Here is a 19,619-nt window from a genome sequence, read left to right as displayed (position 1 = left end):
GCAATTTGTCTATTGATCTACAGAAATAATAATCAACGCAAAATCACGTTTCTGTGAATTACTAAAATTATTTTCGTGTGCGCAAAGTTTCTGTTTTTCAGCAGAATCAAATTAACTATCACCATAGGTTATCCTATAGGTTCTACTTGGAACAAACACTAATTAAAACATAAAAACACATCTAAACATAAGGTATATGCAAAATTTATTAATAAACAGAAACAAAAAAAACACAAATAAAATTGGGTTGCCTCCCAACTAGCGCTATCGTTTAACGCCCCTAGCTAGGCATAAAAGCGAGGATAGATCTAAGTAGTGCCATCTTTGGCACTCAATTCATAAGTAGCTCGCGTGATAGATTCATAAGGTAATTTAACTTTCTTTCTTGGAAAGTGCTCCATGCCTTTCCTAATGGAAATTGGAATCTAATATTCCCTTCCTTCATATCAATAATCGCACCAATCATTCTATGGAAAGGTCTACCAAGAATAATAGGACAAGAAAGATTGCAATCTATATCAAGAACGATAAAATCTACGGGCACCAAATTCCTATTTGCAACAATGAGAACATCATTGATTCTTCCCATTGGCTTTTTAATGGTGGAATCCACAAGGTGCAAATTTAAAGAGCAATCATCAAGATCATGAAAACCTAGAATATCACATAAAGTTTTCGGAATCGTGGAAACACTAGCACCCAAGTCACATAAAGCATAACACTCATGATCTTTAATTTTAATCTTTATAGTAGGTTCCCACTCATCATAAAGTTTTCTAGGTATAGAAACTTCCAAATTAAGTTTTTCATTGAAAGATTGCATTAAGGCATCAACAATATGTTTGGTAAAAGCTTTATTTTGACTATAAGCATGTGGAGAATTCACAACGAATTGCAATAAGGAAATACAATCTTCTAAAGAACAATTATCATAATTAAATTCCTTGAAATCCAAGATAGTGGGTTCAATGCTATTTAAAGTCTTGACCTCTCCAATCCCACTTTTACCAAATTTAGCATTAAGATCTAAGAACTCCGAATAATTGGGATGCCTTTTAACTAAAGTTGACTCATCTCCAGTCCCATCATTATTAAGATTCATATTGCAAAACAAAGATCTAATAGGGGACACATCAATAACTTTAAGATCTTCATCATTATTTTCATGGAAACTAGAAGAACACGTCTTTATAAAGCAATATTTCTTAGCACGCAATCTAGCGGTTCTTTCTTTGCACTCATCAATGGAAATTCTCATAGCTTTGAGAGATTCGTTGATATCATGCTTAGGAGGAGTAGATCTAAGTTTCAAAGAATCAACATCAAGCGAGAGTCTATCAACGTTCCTAGCCAAATCATCAACTTTGAGCAATTTTTCTTCAAGCAAGGCATTAAAATTCTTTTGAGAGATCATAAATTCTTTAACACTATTCTCAAAATCAGAGGGCAACTTATTAAAATTAACATAAGAATTATTGTAGGAATTTCCATAATTATTAGAGGAATTACTAGGGAACGGTCTAGGATTAAAGTTTCCTCTATAAGCATTGTTACCAAAATTATTCCTACCAACAAAATTCACATCCATAGATTAATTATTATTCTCAATCAAAGTAGAGAAAGGCATATCATTGGGACCAATAGGAGCACTCTTAGTAGCAAAAAATTTCATAAGTTCATCCATCTTTCCATTCAAAACATTAATTTCTTCTATAGCATGCACTTTTCTACTAGTAGATCTTTCGGTGTGCGATTGAGAATAATTAGCCATAATATTATCAATGAGTTTTGTAGATTCTCCTAAGGTGATTTCCATAAACGTGCCTCTCGTGGCCGAATCTAAAAGATTTCTAGAAGCAAAATTCAATCCGGCATAAAATTTTTGTATGATCATCCATAAATTCAAACCATGAGTAGGGCAATTGCGAATCATCAATTTCATTCTTTACCAAGATTGGGAAACATGCTCATGATCAGGTTGTTTAAAATTCATAATATCATTCCTAAGAGAGATGATCTTAGCGGGAGGAAAATACTTAGAGATAAAAGCATCTTTACACTTATTTCATGAATCAATACTATTCTTAAGCAAAGACGAAAAACAAACTTTAGCACGATCTCTAAGTGAAAACGGAAATAACTTCAATTTAACAATATTATTATCCGTATCTTTATTATTTTGCATCTCACACAAATCAAGAAAGTTGTTTAGATGGGTAGCAGCATCTTCACTAGGAAGGACAGAGAATTGATCTTTCATAACAAGATTTAGCAAAGCATTATTGATTTCACAAGACTCAACATCATTAAGAGGAGCAATCGTAGTGTTAAGGAAATCATTATTATTGGTATTGGAGAAATCACACAATTTGGTATTATCTTGCGCAATCGCGACAAGTAATCCAACACACAAGCAAACAAAAAGGCAAACGAAAGAGAGAGGAGATTGGGAAAGAGAGGACGAATAAAATGGCAAAGGTGTAGTGGGGGAGAGGAAAATGAGAGGCAAATGGCAAATAATGTAAATGCGAGGGAGATGAGTTTGTGATGGGTACTTGGTATGTCTTGACTTGAGTGAAGACCTCCCCGACAACGGCGCCAAAAATCCTTCTTGCTACGTCTTGAGCTTGCGTTCGTTTTTCCTTGAAGAGGAAAGCGTGATGCAGCAATAGTCGTAAGTATTTCCCTCAGTTTTTGAGAACCTAGGTGTCAATCCAGAAGGAGGCTCCTCAAAAGTCCCACGGATCTACACAAACAAACAAGAACTCGCAACCAATGCAATAAAGGGTTGTCAATACCTTCACGGCCACTTGCGAAAGTGAGATCTGATAGAGATAGTATGACAAGATAAATATATTTTTGGTATTTTATAATATAGATTGGAAAAGTAAATATGCAAATAAAAGTAGATTGAAAGCTTATATGATAAAAGATAGACCCCAGGGCCATAGGTTTCACTAGTGGCTTCTCTCAAGATAGCATAAGAATTACGGTGGGTGAACAAATTACTGTCGAGCAATTGATAGAAAAGCGAATAATTATGAGATTATCTAGGCATGATCATGTATATAGGCATCACGTCCGTGACAAGTAGACCGACTCCTGCCTGCATCTACTACTATTACTCCACACATCGACCGCTATCCAGCATGCATCTAGAGTATTAAGTTCATAAAGAACAGAGTAACTCATTAAGAAAGATGACATGATGTAGAGGGATAAACTCATGCAATATGATATAAACCCCATCTTTTTATCCTCGATGGCAACAATACAATACGTGCCTTGCTGCCCCTGCTGTCACTAGGAAAGGACACCGCAAGATTCAACCCAAAGCTAAGCACTTCTCTCATTGCAAGAAAGATCAATCTAGTAAGCCAAACCAAACTGATAATTCGAAGAGGCTTGCAAAGATAACTTAGTTGCACATAAAAGAATTTAGAGGAGATTCAAATATTTCTCATAGATAAACTTGATCATAAACCAACAATTCATCGAATCTCGACAAACACACCGTAAAAAGAGTTACATTGAATAGATCTCCAAGAAGATCGAGGAGAACATGGTATTGAGATTCAAAGAGAGAGAAGAAGCCATCTAGCTAATAGACCCGAAGGTCTGTGGTAAACTACTGACAACTCATCTGAGAGGCTATGGTGTTGATGTAGAAGCCCTCCGTGGTTGATTCCCCCTCCGGCGGAGCGCCGGCGAAGGCTCCAAGATGGGATCTCGCGAATACAGAAGGTTACAACAGTGGAAATAGTTTTTCGTCGTCCTCTGATGTTCTCGGGGTACATGGGTATATATAGGAGGAAGAAGTAGGTCAGTGGACTCCTGAGGGGCCCACGAGATAGGGGGGCGCGTCCAGTAAGGGGGCGCCCTCCACCCTCATGGCCTCCTCGATTGCTTCTTGACTTGCACTCCAAGTCCTCTGGATCACGTTTCTTCCAAAAAGATCGCTCCCGAAGGTTTCATTCCGTTTGGACTCCGTTTGAAATTCCTTTTCTTCGAAACACTAAAATAGGCAAAAAAACAGCAATACAGGTTGGGCCTCCGGTTAGTAGGTTAGTCCCAAAAATGACATAAAAGTGTAAAGTAAAGCCCATAAACATCCAAAACAGGTAATATAATAGCATGGAACAATCAAAAATTATAGATACGTTGGAGACGTATCAATCATATACAGATGTGAACTATTGGTGTTAAATCACATGGCAATGTGATCTAGATTACTGACTCTAGTGCAAGTGGGAGACTGAAGGAAATATGCCCTAGAGGCAATAATAAAGTTGTTATTTATGTTTTTTTTATATCATGATAAATTTTTATTATTCTTGCTAGAATTTTATTAACCGGAAACTTAGTACATGTGTGAATACATCGACAAAATATAGTGTCCCTAGTATGCCTCTACTTGACTAGCTCGTTAATCAAAGATGGTTATGTTTCCTAACAATAGACATGTGTTATCATTTGATGAACGGGATCACATCATTGGGAGAATGATGTGATGGACAAGACCCATCCGTTAGCTTAGCATTATGATCGTTACAGTTTCATTGCTACTACTTTCTTCATGACTTATACATGTTCCTCCGACTATGAGATTATGCAACTCCCTAATACCAGAGGGACACCTTGTGTGCTATCAAATATCACAACAGAATTGGGCGACTATAAAGATGCTCTACAGGTGTCTCCAATGGTGTTTGTTTGGTTGGCATAGATCGAGATTAGGATTTGTCACTCCATGTATCGGAGAGGTATCTCTGGGCCCTCTCGGTAATGCTCATCACTATAAGCCTTGCAAGAAATGTGACTAATGAGTTAGTTACGGGATGAAGCATTACGAAATGAGTAAAGAGACTTGCCGATAACGAGATTGAACTAGGTATGATGATACCGACAATCGAATCTTAGGCAAGTAACATACCGATGACAAGGGCAATAACGTATGTTATCATGCGGTTTGACCAATAAAGATCTTCGTAGAATATGTAGGAGCCAATATGAGCATCCAGGTTCCACTATTGGTTATGGATCGGAGATGTGTCTCGATCATGTCTACATAGTTCTCGAACCCGTCGGGTCCGCACGCTTAACGTTCGATGACGATTTGTATTATGAGTTATGTGTTTTTGATGACCGAAGTTTGTTCGGAGTCCCGGATGAGATCATGTACATCACGAGGAGTCTCGAAATGGCTGATACATAAAGATTGATATATTGGAAGGCTATGTTCAGACACCGGAAAGGTTTCGAAAAGGTTTGGACATTTTTTGGGGAACCGAGGTGTTACCGGAACCCCCCGGGGAAGTTATGGGCCTAGATGGGCCATAAGAGAGTAGGAGAGGGAAGGCCAGAAGGTGGCGCCCCCCCCAGGACAGTCCGAATTGGACTAGGGAGATGGGGCGTGACCCCCTCTTTCCTTCCCCTCTCCCTCCTTCCCTCCTTCCCCCTCTTGGAATAGGAAAGGGGGGTGGGCGAATCCTACTAGGTTTGGAGTTCTAGTAGGACTCCCCCGTTGGCGTGCCTCCCCCTTGGCCGGCCTCCTCCTCCCCCTCCTTTATATATGTGGGCAGGGGGCACCCCAAAGCACAACAGTTATTCTCTTAGCCGTGTGCGGTGCCCCCCTCCACAGTTTAACACCTCGATCATATCGTCGTAGTGCTTAGGCAAAGCCCTGCGCCGGTAACATCATCAACACCGTCACCACACCATAGTGCTGATGGAACTCTCCCTCGTCCTCAACTGGATCAAGAGCTCGAGGGACGTCATCATGCTGAACGTGTGCTGAACACGGAGGTGCCGTACATTCGGTACTTGGATCAGTTGGATCGTGAAGACGTTCAATTACATCAACCGCGTTACTAAACGCTTCCACTTTCGGTCTATGAGGGTACGTCGACACACTCTCCCCCTCTCATTGCTATGAATCTCCTAGATAGATCTTGCGTGATCATAGGAAAATTTTGAAATTGCATGCTACGTTACCCAATAGGCTAGTTCTAATAGGTGTTTCAAGATTTTTAGTTTCAGTTTCAACAATATCATGCTGTCTTACTTTAGCAATTTGTTCATCAAGAAATTCATCTAGTGGCACATTATCTTCAAGCAAGGTACTAGCATCATCACAAGCATTATTCATAGCAGAAGTAGCATCATCAATAACTTGCGACATATCAGGATTAATAGGATGTGGTGGTGTTGCAAGTTTACTTATAACAGAATGTGAATCAAAAGCGGAGCTGGATGGCAGTTCCTTACTTCGCCTCATCTTAGAGGGAAAAATCTTAGTGTTAGCATCATTCAGATTCTTCATAGTGATAAATTGATAATAATCCCAAGAGACTCAACAAATATAGCTATGCTGCACGGCAACGGCGCCAGAAAAAGGTCTTGATAACCCACAAGTATAGGGGATCGCAACAGTTTTCGAGGGTAGAGTATTCAACCCAAATTTATATATTCGACGCAAGGGGAGCCAAAGAATATTTGAAAGTATTAGTAGCTGAGTTTTCAATTCAACCACACCTGGAGATTAATTATCTGTAGGAAAGTTATCGGTAGCAAAGTAGTATGATAGTTTTGATAGTAGTAGCAACAACAGCAGTAACGGTAATAGTGATAGCAATAGTTTTGTAGCAAGTGCAACAGTAACCATAGCATTAGTAACTTAGCAAGAACAATATGTAGGAAATTCGTATGCATTGGATCGGCGATTTGTTGGATGATATTCATCATGTGACAGTTATAACCTAGGGCAATACAGAACTAGCTCCAGTTCATAAATATAATGTAGGCATGTATTCCGTAAATAGTCATACGTGCTTATGGAAAGAACTTGCATGACATGTTTTGTCCTACCCTCCCGTGGCAGTGGGGTCCTATTGGAAACTAAGGGACATTAAGGTCTCCTTTTAATAGAGAACCGGAACAAAGCACTAACACACGGTGAATACATGAACTCCTCAAACTACGGTCATCACCGGGAAGTGTCCTGACTATTGTCACACCGGGGTTGCCGGATCATAACACGTAGTAGGTGACTATAACTTGCAAGATCGGATCTAGAACATAGATATAATGGTGATAACATAAATGCTTCAGATCTGAAATCAGGGCACACGGGCCCAAAGTGACAAGCATTAAGCATGGCAAACTCATAGCAACATCAGTCTCACAACATAATGGATACTAGGGATCAAGCCCTAACAAAACTAACTTGACTACATGATGAATCTCATCCAACTCCTCACCGACCAGCGAGCCTATGAAGTAAATACTCACTCCCAATGGGGAGCATCATGGAATTGGCGATGGAGAAGGGTTGATGATGACGAAGATCGAAGATCACCCTCCCCGAAGCCCCAAACAGACTCCAGATCTGGCCTCCCGATGATAACAGGAGACGGCATCGGCTCCGTCTTGTGGAATGCGATAATTCTTTCTCCCTAATTTTTTTGGAAATATAGGATTTTCTAGTGTTGGTTTCAGGGTCGGCGGGGCCACCTGGTGGGGACAACCCACCTGGGCACACTCGGAGGGGGGGGGGCACCCTGGTGGGTTGTGCCCACCCAGGTGCCCCCCTCCGGTGGTTCTTGGCTCTAGTAATTCCCTTTTATTGTATAAAAAATGCTTGCAAAGTTTAGTTCCAATCTGAGAAGTTTTATTTCTGCACAAAAACAACACCATGGTAGTTCTACTGAAAACAACGTTAGTCCGGGTTAGTCTCATTCAAATCATGAAAATTAGCGTCCAAAACAAGAGGAAAAGCGTTAGGAAAAGTAGATACGATGGAGATGTATCACATAGCTAGGTTAAATAACTCGAAATCTTTAAATCCTAGCCCCCCACACCCTTGGGTTGGGTCATTGTTTTCCATGAGACCCAATGAGGTTTATGTTTTCCATCTTTGCTACCCCACCAGAACTTTCTAACGAGCATGTTTAGGTTATCACATAGTCCTCTAGGTAGTTTGAAACACAACATAGAGAAGACTGGGACTGCCTGGGCAACAGCCTTTACAAGTACTTCCTTGCCCGCCGTGGACATAGTTTTCTCTATCTAGCCCTGAACCTTGCTCCAGAGGCGGTCCTTGAAATACTTAAAAGCACCACTCTTTGAGCTACCAATATTTGAAGGCATCCCCAAGTACTTCTCGTCGAGTGTTTCGTCGGGGACATTTAGTGTATCTTTTATCTCCTATCTAACCGAGTCGAGCACTCCTTTGCTAAAGTAAATTGGTGATTTTGAGTAGTTGATACACTGCCCAGTTGCTTGACAATAAATGTCCAGAACCTGGTACACCTTGTTTGCCTCCACACCGTTTACCTTGAAAAACAGCAGGCTGTCATCAGCGAATAGGATATGGCTTACTGGTGGCACCGTCGGAGCAACCTGTAGTCCATGCAAGTTGGATGACTCACTTTTTGATTTTAACAGGCATGAAAGGCCCTCTGCTGCTAGCAAGAATAAGTTTGGAGATATCGGGTCTCCTTGTCTCATACCTCTTGAAGGGATAAATTGTTGCAACTTCTTCCCGTTGAACAACACATAAAATTTTACTGTGGTAACCAGGCTCATAACAATATTCACCCACCGTTCAGTGAAGCCCGGTTTTAACATTATACCCTTTAGATAAGGCCACTCAACCCTGTCATAGGTTTACATCATGTCTAGCTTGAGAGCACAAGATTGATTTTTCTTTGCCTTACTCCTCTTCATAAAATGCATGCACTCATAAGTTGTGATGATGTTATCTGTAATCAACCTGCCTGGCACAAAAGCTGACTGCTCTTCTGAGATTAATCAGGTAACACTAGTTTCAATCTGTTAGAGATCACCTTCGAAGCAATCTTGTATAACACGTTACACAAGCTGATTGGGCGGAATTGAGATAGGAGAGTTGGTTTTTTTACCTTGCGTATTAGTACCAGGATAGTGTCATTTATGCATTCAGCCGATTTCATCCCTTCAACAATTCTCTGAACGGCCGATGTGACATCGCCACAACAAGTGTATCAAGAGCATCCAAGCCGGTGTGGTGTATCCACTTTTTTCTCAAAAGTCCACTTAGTACCAACGTAGCCTCTATCAGATAGGACGCATGTATCAAGAGCATCTCTAAAGGCATCCATCTGTGCCTGACTTCTGCTGCCCACTCCATCGTGCTCATGGGCGTGCAAAACCTCATTGCAATCACCTAGGACTAGCGAGGGTACATCGTTTGTGCCTACAATTCCTCGAAGCGTGTCCCAAGTCTTATACCTTTCATTCACTTGAGCTTCACCATAGACAAAAGTAACCCTTATTTTAACATCAGTAAGATCATCAATGTCTGCATCAATATGATACTTCGAATAACAAACAATTTCAATCTTTATTTCTTAATTCCAATAAATTCCAAGACCTCCACTTCTACCCGTGCTACTGACTGTAAAACTCTTATTAAATCCTAAAGAACCAGCCATATTTTCAAACCTAGATCCCTCTATTTGAGTTTCAAGAATGCAAAGTACAGAGGGGGCAAACTGCTTTGTGAGGTCACGAAGCTCTCGAACTACCGCGGGTTTGCCTGGACCGCGACAGTTCCAACACAGAAGACTCATTGCGCTTGGTGTGACCTCCTGGGAGGCCCACCATACCGATACCTCTTGAGCTTGCATTGGTTTTTACCTTGAAGAGGAAATGGTGATGCAGCAAAGTAGAGTAAGTATTTCCCTCACTTTTGAGAACCAAGGTATCAATCCAGTAGGAGACAACGCACAAGTCACCGAATACCTGCACAAACAAACGCCAACTTGCACCCAACACGATAAAGGGGTTGTCAATCCCTTCACGGTTATTTGCAAAGTGAGATATGATAGAGATGGATAAATGGTAAAGTAATATTTTTGGAATTTTTGGTTTATGGAACGAAAAGTAAAAGATTGCAAAGGAAGTAAATCAGAAACTAAAATTATAGATTAGATCAGAAACTTATATGATGGAAAATATACATGGGGGCCATAGGTTTCACTAGAGGCTTCTCCCAAGATAGAAAATATTATGGTGGGTGAACACATTACTGCCGAGCAATTGATAGAAAAGTGCAAAGTTATGATGACATCTAAGGCAATAATCATGAATATAGGCATCACATCCGTGTCAGGTAGACCAAAATGATTCTGCATCTACTACAATTACTCCACATATTGATAGACTCCTGCCTGCATCTAGAGTAGTAAGTTCATAAGAACAGAGTAACACATTAAGTAAGATGACATGATGTAGCGGGATAAACTCAAGCAATATGATGAAAAACCCATCTTGTCATCCTCGATGGCAATAATACAGTACGTGTTGGTTCCCCTTCTGTCAGTAGGATTGAGCGCCGCAAGATTGAGCCAAAAGCTAAACACTTCTCCCATTGCAAGAAAAACCAACCTAGTTGGCGAAACCAAATTGATAGTTCGAAGGGACTTGCAAAGATATCAAATCATGCATACAAGAATTTGGAGAAGATTCAAATAATATTCATAGATAAGCTGATCATAAATCCACAAATCATCGGATCTCCGCAAACACACCGCAAAAGAGTATTACATTGAATAGATCTCCAAGAACATCGAGGAGAACATGGTATTGAGAATCAAAGAGAGAGAAGAAGCCATCTAGCTACTAGCTATGGACCCGTAGGTCTGAGGTAAACTACTCACGCTTCATCGGAGAGGCAATGGTTTTGATATAGAAACCCTCCGTGCTTGAATCCCCCTCCGGGAGGACGCTGAAAAGGACCCTAGATGGTATCTCATGGGTACAGAAGGTTGCAGCAGTGGAGAAGTGTTTTCGTGGCTCTCCTCATAGGTTTTGGAATATTTGAGAATATATAGGCAGAAGAAATAGGTCGGTGGAGTCACGAGGGGCCCACAAGGGTGGGGGGCGCACCCTACCCCCATGGGTGCGCCCACCGACCTTGTGGGTGCCTCGTGGCTTCCCTGACGTGTACTCCAAGTCCTCTAGATGTCTTCTGGTCCAAGAAAAATCATCGCAAAAGTTTCATTCCGTTTGGACTCTGTTTGGTATTCCTTTTCTGCGAAACTCTAAAACAAGAAAAAAAACAAAAACTGGCACTGGGCTCTAGGTTAATAGGTTAGTCCCAAAAATAATATAAAATAGCATATTTGTGCATATAAAATATCCAAAATAGATATTATATAGCATGGAACGATCAAAAATTATAGATACGTTGGAGACGTATCAAGCATCCCCAAGCTTAATTCCTGCTCGTCCTCGAGTAGGTAAATGATAAAAACATAATTTTTGATGTGGAATGCTACCTAACATATTTATCCATGAAATTTCTTTATTGTGGCATGAATGTTCAGATCCGTATGATTCAAAACAAAAGTTTAATATTGACATAAAAACACTAATACCTCAAGCATACTAACAAGGCAATTATGTCTTCTCAAAATAACATGGCGAAAGAAAGCTTATCCCTACAAAATCATATAGTCTGGATATGATCGATCTTCGTCACACAAAATATTCAAATCATTTACAACCCTGATGACAAGCCAAGCAATTGCTTCATACTTTTGATGTTCTCAAACTTTTTCAACTTTCACGCAATACATGAGCGTGAGCCATGGACATAGCACTATAGGTGGAATAGACGGTGGCTGTGGAGAAGACAAAAAGAAGGAGATAGTCTCACATCAACCAGGTATATCAACATGCTATGGAGACGCCCGTTAACCGATATCAATGTGAGTGAGTAGGGATTGCCATGAAATGGATGCACTAGAGCTAGAAGTTTATGAAAGCTCAAAAAGAAACTAAGTGGGTGTGCATCCAACTTGCTTGCTCACGAAGACCTAAGGCAATTTAGAGGAAGTCCATCATTGAAGTATACAAGCCAAGTTCTATAATGAAAAATTCCCACTAGTATATGAAAGTGACAATATAGGAGACTCTCTATCATGAAGATCATGGTGCTACTTTGAAGCACAAGTGTGGTAAAAGGATAGTAGCATTTCCCCTTCTCTCTTTTCTCTCATTTAATTTTTTTATTTGAGCCTTCTCTCATTTTTTGGCCTCTTTTTTTTGTTTGGAGTATCATCCCGACTTGTGGGGGAATCATAGTCTCCATCATCCTTTCCTCACATGGGACAATGCTCTAATAATGAAGATCATCACACTTTTATTTACTTACAACTGAAGAATTACAACTCGATACTTAGAACAAAATATGGCTCTATGTGGATGCCTCTGACGATGTACTGGGATGTGCAATGAAGCAAGAGTGACATGTATGAAAGAATCATGAATGGTGGCTTTGCCACAAATATGATGTCAACTACATGATCATGCATAGCAATATGACAATGATGGAGCGTGTCACAATAAACAGAATGGTGGAAAGTTGCATGGCAATATATCTCGGAATGGCTATGGAAATACCACAATAGGTAGGTATTTTCATCAAGGTATATGGTGGGTGTATGGTACCGGAGAAAGTTGTGCGGTACAAGAGAGGCTTGCAATGGTGGAAGGGTGAGAGTGCGTATAATCCATGGATTCAACATTAGTGATAAAGAACTCATATACTTATTGCAAAAATCTATTAGTTACCGAAACGAAGTACCACATGCATGCTCCTAAGGGGATAGATTTGTAGGAAAAGACCATCCCTCATCCCCGACCGCCACTCATAAGGAAGACAATCAATAAATAAATCATGCTCCGACTTCATCACATAACGGTTCACCATACATGCATGCTACGGGAATCACAAACTCTAACACAAGTATCTCCCAAATTCACAACTACTCACTAACATGACTCTAATATCACCATCTTTATATCTCAAAACAATCATAAGGAATCAAACTTCTCATAGTATTCAATGCACTTTATATGAAAGTTTTTATTATATCCCTCTTGGATGCCTATCATATTAGGACTAAATTTATGACAAAGAAAATTACCATCTGTTTATAGACTCTCAAAATATTATAAGCGAAGCATGAGAGTTCATTAATTTCTATAAAATAAAACCACCGCCGTGCTCTAAAATATATAAGTGAAGCACTAGAGCAATATGGTCTAGCTCAAAAGATATAAGTGAAGCACAAAGAGTATTCTAATAAATCACGATTCAAGCATGTCTCTCTCAAAAGGTGTGTAAAGCAAGGATGATTGTGGCAAACTAAAAAGAAAAGACTCAAATCATACAAGACGCTCTAAGCAAAACACATATCATGTGGTGAATAAAAATATAGCCTCAAGTAAAGTTACCGATAGAGGAAGATGAAAGAGGGGATGCCTTCCGGGGCATCCCCAAGTTTAGGCTCTTAGTATCCTTGAATATTACCTTGGGGTGCCTTGCATCCCCAAGATTAGGCTCTTGCCACTCCTTATTCCATAGTCCATCAAATCCTTACCCAAAACTTGAAAACTTCACAACACAAAACTTAACAGAAAATCTCGTAAGCTCCATTAGTATAAGAAAATACATCACTACTTTTGGTACTATTGTGAACTCATTCTTTATTTATATTTGTGTAATATCTATTGTATTCCAACTTTTCCATGGTTCATACCCCCCGATACTAGCCATAGATTCATCAAAATAAGCAAACAACACAAAGAAAATAGAATCTGTTAAAAACATAATAGTCTCTGGATATTTAGAATACTTCTATAACTCCAAAAATTCTGAAACATTAGGATAACAGGGGCAATTTGTATATCAATCTTGTGTAAAAATTCAGAATTTTATCACGCTTTTGTGATTTTTAAAAATTCTGGGACTGAGCGCAAAAGTTTCTGTTTTTCAGCAAGATCAAATCAACTATCACCGTAAGCTATCCCAAAGGTATTACTTGGCACAAACACTAATTGAAACACAAAACCACATCTAACCAGAGGCTAGATGAATTATTTATTGCAAAACAGCAAGGAAAAATATTAGGTTGTCTCCCAACAAGCGCTTTTCTTTAAAGCCTTTTAGCTAGCCATTGATAATTTTAATGATGCTCACATGAAAGATAGCAACTGAAACACAAAGAGAACATCATAAAACATGTGACGAACAAGTTTATGTCTAACATGCTTCCTATTCATTGGGATTTTATAACCAAACAAATTATCAAGACAAGCAAAAACCACCATATGCAAGGAAGAAGAAAGAAACAATAGCAATCTCAACATAACGAGAGATAATTTTGTAACATGAAAATTTCTAGAACCATATTTTCCTCTCTCATAATAATTACATGTAGGATCATAATCAAATTCAAAATGAACTATCACATAAAATTTTCTCTTCATGATCCACATGCATGCAAAGTTGACACTCTTCCGAAATAGTGGGACTATCATAAAATAAACTCATGACTTCTCCAAACCCATTTCATAAGATTGAACATCCTCCAAATATGTGGGATCTAAAGTTGACACTCTTCCAAACCCACTTTCAATATTATTGCAAACATATTCATCATGAGGCTTAAATAAAATTTCAAGATCATAATAAGAATCACCCCAATCATGATCATCGCAATGAGTAGCGGACATAGCAAAATTAGCATCCCCAAGCTTGGGGTTTTGCATATTATTAGCAAAATTAACATTAATATAATTTATAATAACATCATTGCAATCATGCTTTTTATTCAAGGATCTATCGTGAATCACTTCATGAAGCACTTCATCACAATTTTCAGATTCATGAATTTCAAGCAAAACTTCGTAAAGATAGTCTAGTGAACTTAACTCACTAGCAATAGGTTTTCTCTTAAAAATATTAGCAAGTGGATGAGGATCCATAACAATAGATTTTTAGCAAGCGAAGATGCAAGCAAATAGAAGGTAAATGGCAACACAAGATAACATAAGATCGAATGAAAGAAGGGCGAAAGAAAAGGCAAATCTTTAGAAATGGGGGAGAGGAAAACAAGAGGCGAATGATAAATAATGTAATGCGAGAGATGAGAGTTTATGATGGGTACTTGGTATGTCTTGACTTGGCGTAGATCTCCTCGGCAACGGCGCCAGAAATTGGCAAGTTGACGGGAGGCAAATCTTGACTTGACTTGGCTTAAATCTCCCCGGCAATGGCGCTAGAAATTCTTCCTATTACCTCTTGAGCTTGCGTTGGTTTTTCCATTGAAGAGGAAAGGGTGATGCAGCAAAGTAGAGTAAGTATTTCCCTCAGCTTTGAGAACCAAGGTGTCAATCCAGTAGGAGATAATGCACAAGTCACCAAATACCTGCACAAACAAACACCAACTTGCACCCAACGCGATGAAGGGGTTGTCAATCCCTTCACGGTTATTTGCAAAGTGAGATCTGATAGAGATGGATAAATAGTAAAGTAATATTTTTGGTATTTTTGGTTTATGGAATGGAAAGTAAAATATTGCAAAGGAAGTAAATCGGAAACTAAAATTGTAGATCGGAAACTTATATGATGGAAAATAGACCCAAGGGCCATAGGTTGCACTAGAGGCTTATCTCAAGATATAAAATATTATGGTGGGTGAACAAATTACTGCCGAGAAATTGATAGAAAAGTGCAAACTTATGACGATATCTAAGACAATAATCATGAATATAGGCATCACGTTCGTGTTAGACCGAAACGATTCTGCTTCTACTACTATTACTCCACACATCGACCGACTTCTGCCTGCATCTAGAGTATTAAGTTCATAAGAACAGAGTAACACATTAAGTAGCAATATGATGAAAACCCCATCTTGTTATCCTTGATGGCAACAATACAATACATCTTTGTTCACCTCCTGTCACTAAGATCGAGCACCGCAAGATTGAACCCAAAGCTAAGCACTTCTCCCTTTGCAAGAAAAACCAATCTAGTTGGCCAAACCAAATCGATGGTTCGAAGAGACTTGGAAAGATACCAAATCATGCATATAAGCATTCAGAGAATATTCAAATACTATTCATAGATAAGCTAATCATAAATCCACAATTCATCGGATCTCGGCAAACACACCGTAAAAGAGTATTACATCAGATAGATCTCCAAGAACATCGAGGAGAACATGGTATTGAGAATCAAAGGGAGAGAAGAAGCCATCTAGCTACTAGCTATGGACCCGTAGGTCTGAGGTAAACTACTCACGCTTCATTAGCGAGGCAATGGTGTTGATGTAGAAGCCCTCCATGATCGAATCCTCCTCCGGCAGGACACCGGAAAAGGCCCCTAGATGGGATCTTAAGGGTACAGAGGGTTGCGGTGGTGGAAAAGTGTTTTCGTGCCTCTCCTAGTAGGTTTAGGAATATTTGAGAATATATAGGCGAAAGAAATAGGTCGGTGGAGTCACGAGGGGCCCATAAGGGTGGGGGGCGCACCCTACCCTTTAGGCGCGCCCTCCGATCTTGTGCGTGCCTCGTGGCTTCCCTGACGTGTACTCCAAGTCCTGTGTATGTCTTCTGGTCCAAGAAAAATCATCGCGAAAGTATCATTCCGTTTGGACTCCATTTGGTATTCCTTTTCTGTCAAACTCTAAAATAAGGAAAAAACAAAAACTGGCACTGGGCTCTAGGTTAATAGGTTAGTCCCAAAAATAATATAAAATAGCATATTAATGCATATAAAACATTCAAAACAGATAATATAATAGCATGGAACGATAAAAAATTATAGATACGTTGGAGACGTATCACATACGCGCATCGGGGTTTTTAGGCAGAGCTGTGTCCTTCCCGTTGGTTCTATCCCTAGTCGTCGAGCTGGTTTTGTTCCTCTTCGGCTCCTGCTTGGTCGAAGGGCTAGGTGGGATCTCTGGAGGTGCCAGTAACAATAGATTGTTTGAAGTGTCAGAGGCTGCCGGCTGTAAAGCTACAACACTTGGGTCCGCTGTTGCGGCTCCCCTCTTCCTGTTTTCTCCCTCCTCCATTGAAATGTCCAGATCATGGCTCTCATCACTATGAACATCTCTAAACAAAGAAGTGTTCTATGTGGCTCATCGGCCCCGACGTCTGCCAAAGCGGCCTGCACCGCGACCACCCGTTGCCCCGTTGCCCTCGCTAGAACCTCTTCCCTCTCCCAGACCTTTACCCGGTCCCCTAAACCATGATGCTTTCAGGTCCTTGAAGATTAAATCCTTGGGGATGTGTACTCCATCGCCACACTCCTTGTAAAGATGACCAAGATATCCACATACTGCACACCAACCGGGGAGTCGCTCATACTTCACTCTAAAGATCTCTCTTTGGATTGTGTCCTTCTTGATCACCAACGAAAAAACATTCTTGAGGGGTTTGGTGACATCTATCTTCACCCAAACCCTAGCAAAGTTTCCTTCAAAATCTTGAGACATCGGTTGAGCATATATGAATTCTCCCACAGTTGAAGACAAAGCCTTGATTTTTGAGAAGAAACCATCCGGGAAGTCATGGATCTTAATCATATATCAATCTTGTTGAGCTCGATCGAAAATGGTTTTGTATAGCCATCATAATGCGCCAGAACCACTGCCCTTCCCTTGAAAGTCCATGGTCCCTCCTTCATCACACGTTCCCAATCACCAAGGCATGCAAACTGTAGCATATATAGGTTATCCTCGAGCGGCCTGATCTTCAATTCCTTGGCTAGATCCCAAACCACCCTCATATTCCTGAAGAACCAATATTGACTATAAGTTCTATCTGTATGAACCCTAGCAATCTCCATCCAGCGAGTCGCCTCCGCTGGTAGCTCCTCATCTTCGATCACCACATCCTGGAGATCTGCTTCCTTCCATCCTAGCTCCTCCATCATTACCTCTAGGTCAGACGTGGCGCCTCCTGAACCTGAAAAGCAGTGTCACCCATGATCCTCTCGCCCGAGAGTTTTCGTTCCGTGGGCGGTAAGTTCCCCAACAATCCTTGTTCCCCCGCCAGGAGCGAGGCCCCGAGAGCCCCGATCGATGCCAGCGATGAGGGTAACGAGGTGGGGGAGGTGGTCTCTACGATGGGGTTAAAAAATCATCACCGGCGAGAGGAGTCAAATCCCTAACGCGAGGGGAATCCCTGGGAACCCAACTACCCAAGAAATCCTTCGATCTCCTGTTTTTTTGGTTTGCTTTTCCAGTTTCCTTTGATCGATCGTCCGACGTTTTTGTTCGATTCTAAGAAGGCCTAGACCAAAAATCAACAGGGAGGAAAAAACAAAGCCTGGGCCAAAAATTAATGAGAGGAAAAAAGAAGAAATTATGGTGATTCGAACCGTGGTGATAGCCAACTAACCAAGGGATTGTTGTCATTCTTTTGGATGCAAATCAATGCTTTTAAACCCTTTGTCCTAGTACAAAGACTAAAAAAGGAAGGTAGTTCCTCGGGTTTATTTTCCTAGTGAAACATCAATAATATTTACACAAATGTTATCGGGTATGTTTCATCTATTTTTTCCCCACATAAAGAAGTTATCACTGTGTTTATACGTAAGTTATCAGGCCTGCTACACGTAAAGTATCAGACTATTAAACAAGTCTCCCCGGGGTCAAAGTTATCATGTTGTTTGTACTCAAGTTATCATATCTCTAGTGTGTAAATTATCATGTTATTTGCACAAAAATTATCAGGTATGTTTAATCTACTTTTTTCCATGGACAAAGTTACCGCAATGTTTTGCACGTAAGTTTATTAGACATGCGGTGTCTAAATTATCATGTTATTTACAAATAAAAAATCGGGGGACATATCAACAACTTTTTTTTCCTGGGTCAAAGTAACCATGGTCTGTCGTGATGATCCAATTCAAAAGTCTGCTTTGTAGCTCAAATCGTCGGTCTGATTCAAGATCCATTTCACCGTTATACGTTATTTATCATGTCTGCAGTTCGTATATTGACATACTATTTACACAAAACTTATTGGAGAATGTTTTTGAACAACTTTTTTCCTCGGGTCGAAAGTTACCACGGAGTTTGTATAGAAGTTATCAGGTCTGCAGTATGGATATTAACATTCTATTTGCGCATAAGTTACCGACGGTATGTTTTTCAACAACTTCTCCCCAGGGTCAAAAAGTTACCAAGGTGTTTGTGCATAGGTTACCAAGTCCGGTGTGTGTATTACCATGGTGTTTATGCATAATTAATGGGGGCATATTATTCAACAATTTTCCTCACGGGTCAAAAGTTACCATAGTGTTCATACATGGGTTATCAACTTTGCGCTACATATATTACCATATTATCTACACATAAGTTACAGTGTGATATGCTTTCAACAACTTTTCTCTCCGGTCAGAAGTTATCATAGTATTTTTGTGTAAGTTATCAGGTCGACGGTGTTACATTACCACATTATTTACATATAAGTTATCCGGTATGTTTTCAATACTTTTTCTACGGAGACAAAAGTTATCATGGTGTTTTTATATAGGTTATCACGTCAGCAGTGTTTATATTATCACACTATTACAAAAAAAAAAGAGTTAGCATGTATATTTATGTTGGCTCATATTTTTTGAACATAATATAGACGTAAACACTCATATACACAAGCATACACTCACCCTATGAACACACACACGCACACCCTATCCTATGAGCACCTCCTAAAGATTGAGCCAGCATATCATCTTGAAATTTACAAAGTTACCATAGACACCTCGT

The sequence above is a fragment of the Triticum dicoccoides genome, chromosome 6B (genome assembly GCF_002162155.2).
Source record: "Triticum dicoccoides isolate Atlit2015 ecotype Zavitan chromosome 6B, WEW_v2.0, whole genome shotgun sequence".
NCBI classification, from domain to species: Eukaryota; Viridiplantae; Streptophyta; class Magnoliopsida; order Poales; family Poaceae; genus Triticum; species Triticum dicoccoides.
Note: the sequence above shows the minus strand (reverse complement) of the source record.